At 31.9% G+C, this 6,927-nt stretch overlaps 2 pseudogenes across 1 annotated transcript; both read right to left on the reverse strand.

Annotated features, from left to right (window-relative positions):
* Positions 1-218: 218 nt before the first annotated feature.
* LOC147545757 (dirigent protein 22 pseudogene) lies at positions 219-1,128 on the reverse strand (annotated as a pseudogene).
* A 1,118-nt stretch (positions 1,129-2,246) lies between these two features.
* On the reverse strand, positions 2,247-3,151 carry LOC147545758 (dirigent protein 22 pseudogene; annotated as a pseudogene). The gene has a single exon (XR_015224067.1). The product of XR_015224067.1 is annotated as a dirigent protein 22 pseudogene (transcript).
* Positions 3,152-6,927: the final 3,776 nt, after the last annotated feature.

Genomic DNA, 6,927 nt, shown 5'->3' on the forward strand with positions numbered 1-6,927 from the left:
AATTTCCAATGCAAGACCCAGATTCCATATTTTCCAAAATCAAATCCAACTAGAACAATATCTCATTTCAATTTATTTCCAATATTATTCCCAAATTGATTTTTTCTATTGATTTCCAAAATCATATGTGCATCAAATAAACCCTAACTTTTATCAACTAAAAAAATGTAATTGCATATGTCATTTGGGACATTACTTATACATGTATATTAATTTTATCAATTATGATAGACAAACATATCATACTGAATAACAGCGGTCTCACGATCAAATGAGTGTGTCTTAAGCAAAGCATAACCTCGAGCAAATCGGAAAACCCCATTACCACCGACAATCGGCAACTCTCTTACTTTAGCAAAATCCAAGTTCCTTCCTTGTAAACTCAAAGTACTCCCGTTATATTTTCCTACCGAAAACACGAAATTTATATTCATTAACAAACTAATTTCGTTTTGTGAAGCGAAGACATATATCCCCTGAGCCCTTTGAGAGAACCAGTGAGAGAACCAGTGAGAGAACTAGGGTTTTACATTTCGATGAGTTAAGCAATTAGGGATTACAAGGAATCTTATATGGTCAACTTGAATCAATAGTCAAGATGGAGTTAACAGGATGGAGTCAACGAATGCAGCCCATTTCAGCCCAGCTCGGTGACATCTCAGATATGCTAAGAGCACTCACCAATTGTTAAAGAAAAGTTAGTTTTAAGTTAGTTAACAAACTAACTTTTCTTTCAATTCTGTTTTCTGTTTCTAGTAACAAACTTTTCTGTTACTTTCTTTTCCTTTCTATCTCTATAAATAAAGGTTGTAAACAATGAGAAGATAATTGGAAATAAAATTTTAGAGTTCATGAAAACTTACACCCTTCCTACGAGTTTCGAACTTATTTCTGTGCCTTCTGTTAGCGGATCATCTATCACGAAAACATCACCGAACGGGTTTGTTTGTGTTTTGATAGACATGGGTATGAAGCGGCTCGAATTGCAGTAGCATTAGGTCCACTAAAAGTGTCATGTAAGTAGAAGTGTAGATGACTTAGTTGTTCCTTCTTCAAACCATGTTTTGTTATTGGATCCAGTCTTGTAGAAAATTGTTGATGTTTTCCGGCAACGCCATTGGCGGCCATAATGGAGAAGAGAAATAAAGTGAAGGTGGCAATGGAGATCAAATGGGGTAGAGTTTCTGTTGCCAACTTGCAATTGGAAGTCAGAAAGAGACCAAATTGGCTAGAGTTACTCTAGTCGGCTTGTATATGAAGTAAGCTTTTATAGGCACTTTATCTTTCTTTTTCCTTTTAAAAGTTATATGGATTGTGTTGTTTTTTCTTTAAATAAAATGATTCTCTCCCTTCCAATTTATTATGATTGTTGTTGGCCTTTAGGACATGTTCTAGTTGGGCTATAGGCCCGGTCCTGTTAGTGTTTGAGTGGGCGGTTATCGAGCTTATCACATCTATGATGTATCAAGTGCCAAATGTAATGACATACGTAGTTCGTAGTCGACTTCCAAAAAAAAAAAAAAAAAATTTATTATGATTTGATGTTACTAGATATCTTACTTAATGGGTTAACTCAAATTAAGTAAATAATTAAACAAGTTATTTGTATTTGAGTGGAAGATATTCTTTTTTTTTTAAGACAAAGCGGAAGATATATCCAAGTGTCCAAGTGATGTGAAGAAATTACACTTTGCCCTAATAATTTTTGTAGTTTTGGTTACCAAGTAAGTTTTAATTACTTAGATTGTCCTTTTACTCAAAATATCCTCAACCCATAGACCAAATAAATCTCTTAAGTCTCCCTATCATTCCATTAGTTAATTGTTCTACATATTTATTTCTATTAATGAAAAATACTTTTTTAGATTTTCTCTCGAATTCCATCGATTAACTGTTTTACGGACAATATAATTACCGCTATCACCGACCATCCATCGCCATCACTACCACCGAAAAACTAAAATTGTGAGGGAATTTCTCACCCCTACTCATGACCGCCATCAAAACCTAAACTGGGATTGTATTTCTTAATCTCAATTAACTTAACAAATCGAAAGTTGTTTTAACCTAGTTGAGTTTGATATAGGTGACTAGGTGAGAACATGAAATTTTAGAAATGTGATTTGGAAACAAACTTAGTTGTGCTCAAACATATTGTTAAGTCGGTTTTATTCCTCCAAAACTCCGACAAAAACCAGATAGCTTAGAGATATAACGAAACAACTATACTCAACCACTTCATTCAATTTTGTGAATCCGATAATATTATATATTAATAACTCACGAAATAACCAAATAGTCTTACAAATCATACCATCTAGCTATTTCATTTTTATAAAACTGACAAGTCAAATCTAAAACAAAATAAGCCAAAGTAGTTGGCCAAAACAAAAATCCTTCAATAATGAAAGACATAAATGTTATACTCAACAGTAGCATCACCATTTTTCAGATTGAACTTGTTAGTTTGGGCTTGAACATATCCACGAGCAAATCGAAAAAGCCCACTACCACCGACTATGGACATTTCCCTAACTTTCGACATCACCGCGTTCTTTCCCATAATACTAATTGTACTTCCGTTATATTTTCCGGTCATGAAAACAAAATTCATGTTCATTAGTAATCCCGCATCGTTTATGGACGAAGCTGCATACAATCCTTGGGCACGTCCAAGGAGTTTGGAACTTAACTCTGGTCCCTCTGTCAAGGGGTCGTCTATCATCACTATAGCACCGAAGCCCGTTGGTGACTTGTTGGTCGATGGTGCAGCCGCTACTCGAATTGCAGTTGGATTTGGGCCCGAAACGATATCGTGCCAGTAAACACGAAAATGACTAAATTTTTCTTTTCCAAGACCCATTTTTACAGGGTCTAAAACCTTTCCAAAAGAATGGGATTTGGCATCAACTAGTATGCTAGAAATGAAGATGAAGATAGAGAAGATTGCGACCAAAGATTGAATTCCTGCCATTGAAAACTCTACCAAGGAAAATAAAGTTCTTACTAGTAGAAACAATGGTGATCTAGAAAGATGGAAGTGATATGGGAATTAGGGTTTGAAGTGTGTTGTTTTATAAGGACAAAGATGGGTAAAGTAGGTGGGTAGATGAAGTAGACAGAGAAAAAAAGTGTTATCTTTAATTGGTTGGTGTGTGTGGAAAAACTAAAAAGGTAACAGAAGTAGGGAATAATGGTGAAGTAGGAGATGGGGTATGAATATAATGATTTTGACCATCTAGATGTGAGGCGTGACAATTGTTTAAGGAAAATAAAAATAAAAGGTTGGAAAAAAAATAGGAAAAGGGTTGGAAAGCTATTCCAATTATTTGTACTATATTAAAAAATAACAGACTCGTTACAGTCTTAAGGAGACTTGAGAGTTGAGACGAAACCAATGGTTGAAAGATGAATAATCCGTAAATCACCGGTCTTAATTTAGTAACAGAGAGGCCCCATGAGGGACAAATTTTTTTTTTTTAGGAAGTAAGATATGAAACAAGAAAGCATGGATATTATGTTAACAATTGATATTTGAAAGATGGAGTGGTTTAGCCGTTTAAATGAGGTCATTTATTTATTGAGAGGTGGAGTAGGTTGTGACAGGAAGGAATGCAGGATTGGAAGGAATTATCAGCACTTGTATTTTACATGGTGTTTGATACGGACGGTGCAGGAAAGAGTTAAGGATCATGTTGAAAGTGTCTTGAATATGAGTCGATATCTAATCTAGTTTACGACCCACCAACTCATTTTGAAGAATTTTGGATTTGTTCAGCAAGGTCGATCTCCAAAGCATGACTTATGTTAAGATCGGGGGTGTCAACAAGTTGGTTCTATTTCGGGTATCTTACTACCCAAAATCGGAACCCATTAAAAATTACAGTTTCAGATCCTACCTGCTTCATTTCTATAATTTAAGGATCCAGAACTGGAAACTATAAAAGGTGCGGGTACCCGTCGGGTATCGGTTCTCTCTCAAACTTTTTATTTAATCATTTTTTACCACTAATCAGGAAAGTTATACTTCACTCAAAAACTCAAACACTTTTTGTATAACCTAGAAAATAAGAGATACATGAACGAGTTATTAAAATTTGGAACACATCTTATATTATATATTTTAAGTTGTCGTAAAATTTAGGGTTAATTCTATTTTAGCCTCCTAAAGATGACCAGCTCACTAAAATGGCCCCCTAAAGATGACCAACTTCCAAGTTGGCCCCCTAAACTCAATTGTCGTCAACTTTTCCATCCACATTAAAGCCTTTAAAATGTAAATCTCAGCTTTGTCCTTTTGCTTTTCCTAGTTTATCCCATTCATTAATTTCGTTTCCCTCTCTTATGAATTTATTTTTTCTCTTCATCATCTTCATCAATTTGTATCACTATCTTTTTCAATATTTCTTTCTCTAATTAATTTCTTCTTCATTCTCCAATATTTTTAAAATATTTTACCTCCATCATCATCTTCAAAATTTTCTGTTGAGATTTTGCTAGAAGACATTTTATTAAAAAAAGGTCCGTGGGTATATAGACCAAAATAATATTCAAAAAAGGTTTATGATCCAATCTTCCCAAAACATGGATATTTAGTCCTTTTACATTATGGACATAATAACCCATTCTTTATGAGAGAACTACCGTCCATGTCCCTCCTACAAAAATCATGGGATTTTTAATTTTGTAGGGTGAATTTGGAATGTTTCTAATGTGGGCGTGATTTAGGGGATTTAAAGCAACTAACTATAAATCCGAAATTGATTTTTCTCTATCTTCTAACCGTTTTGGAAAGCAAATCTATTTCCAAATCAATTCAAAACAAAAATCGTAACCAAATCAATTTTCTCTCTCTTTACATATTTGGAAACCAAATCAATTTTCTCTCTCTTACTATGTAAATTTTTTTCGATTCAAATCAATTTTCTCTCACTTAACTTTCAGATTTGGAAATAGTATATTTTCTAGGATCAATTTACGTGATTTGAGGGTTAATATACAAAACATATATATCACTTTCTCTCACTTAACTTTCAGTTTTGGAAATAGTATATTTTTCTGGGAACATTAAAGCAACATATGTTTTCGTTTTTACTCATACATAAATACACATAGAATAAAAATTATGAAACAAATACGTAAATTATGTATTGTTTATGACGAGGAAACCATCATTTGTCAAGTATACAACATAATTTATCAAATGTATGTGGGTCTTGTTCAATAAATTACACATAATTTCTTTTACATGACACATAATTTTTTTTTTTACATTACACATCCTTTACATTCTGTTACAAAAAAAAAGTACAAAATCTTCTTTGGTTCAAAAATGGTGCCCATCCTGAAATTTCTTTGACTCACTTTGACTCACTTTGATTTGATGATTCTCTTTGAAATTTCATCTGGTATATCAAATCTACACACATAAATACACATACATTAAAGAAAAAAAAAATCATATATTGTATTATAAACTACATGTACAGTTTCGTAAATTATATATAATGTTTGTCAAAGTTTGACAACATTTGAAGGTTTTGAGTAGTTTGGTAAACTTATCAAGGCTACTGTTTTGGGTGAAAAGTACACGTAATGGTAAATAAATAATACATAATTTATGTGCACTTATACATAAATTGTATACATAATGGTAAGAACATGAAGATATACGTAAATTATATATACTTTATTGCAAAGTACACGAGATTTGATAGTAAAGCGAAGTATTTCTACTAATGAAATGAGTACTGTTTTGGTGTTAAAGCACGGGTAATGTTCTATAAATTACCCATAATTTACTATAAATTGTGGTAATTTACGATACAGTACATGTACTGTAAATTCTGTTATGAGTAACCGTACGAAAGAACAAATGTTTCATAAATCCGTACGGATTGAAAACCAGATCTGAACAAAAAAAAATGAGAAAGCTTAAACTACAAATCTAAATATATCTGCTATGATGATTGATTGCAATAATGTCAAACTCGAGTTGAAGGATTAAACATCAAGATCAAAAACATAAATGAAATTTTAAGAGAGAGAAAGAAAATAAACATCAAACATTCGATTGATGATTGATAATCTGATCTCACGAAATATCAGAAACAACAGAAGATTAAACATAGATCTAAAGAAATATGATATTATCACTGGATGCAAACATAACATACTAACTTTGAAGGAATCATTGAATAAGGAATAAGCATAAAGATCTTAAACAGTTATGAAAATTTTAGGGTTTTAGTTATAAATCATTGAATAAGGAATAAACATAAAGATCTTAAACAGTTATGAAAATTTTAGAGAGAGAAAATAAACATCATACATTCGAAGTTAATGAATTAGTAAACAGATCTTATAGATATGTATAATAAATCTGATACGTTTTATAATAGAGCGAAATAATTAAGGTTTTAGTTATAAGAAGAAATATTAGATATTAACAATGGTGTTTATAAAGATTTCGAAAGTATTAAACCTGATAAATGATGAATTTGGACAGCAATATAATGTAGAAGAAGAAGATTTTCTGAGTTTAATGGAGGTTTGTCAACTAAATCGGTTTTAGAGAAATCAAATAAAGAGTTTCCGTTACTGAAAATAATGAAGATATCCTTACTTTGAATAGAAACATGATTGGAGAGAAATATGGGAGATAATAATGAAGATATCCTTACTTTGAATAGAAACATGATTGGAGAGAAATATGTGAGATAAATATGGAAAAAGATATGCATAGATTTCGAAGATAAATTAGTTATAAAATATAGAAAGGTTAGATTAGGGATTATGAAATAATATTTATTCTAGAGATTTGTGTTTTCTCTCTAGATGAGACCAAATGGGCTAGATATCCATTTATGTTATTTTTTTGGTTTTAAAACTCTTTATAGGATTAGAGAGGATTATATCTACTATTAG

Source organism: Eschscholzia californica, unplaced genomic scaffold (genome assembly GCF_041429995.1).
Source record: "Eschscholzia californica isolate CP2 unplaced genomic scaffold, dmEscCali1.0.p SCAF_4, whole genome shotgun sequence".
Lineage (NCBI taxonomy): Eukaryota > Viridiplantae > Streptophyta > Magnoliopsida > Ranunculales > Papaveraceae > Eschscholzia > Eschscholzia californica.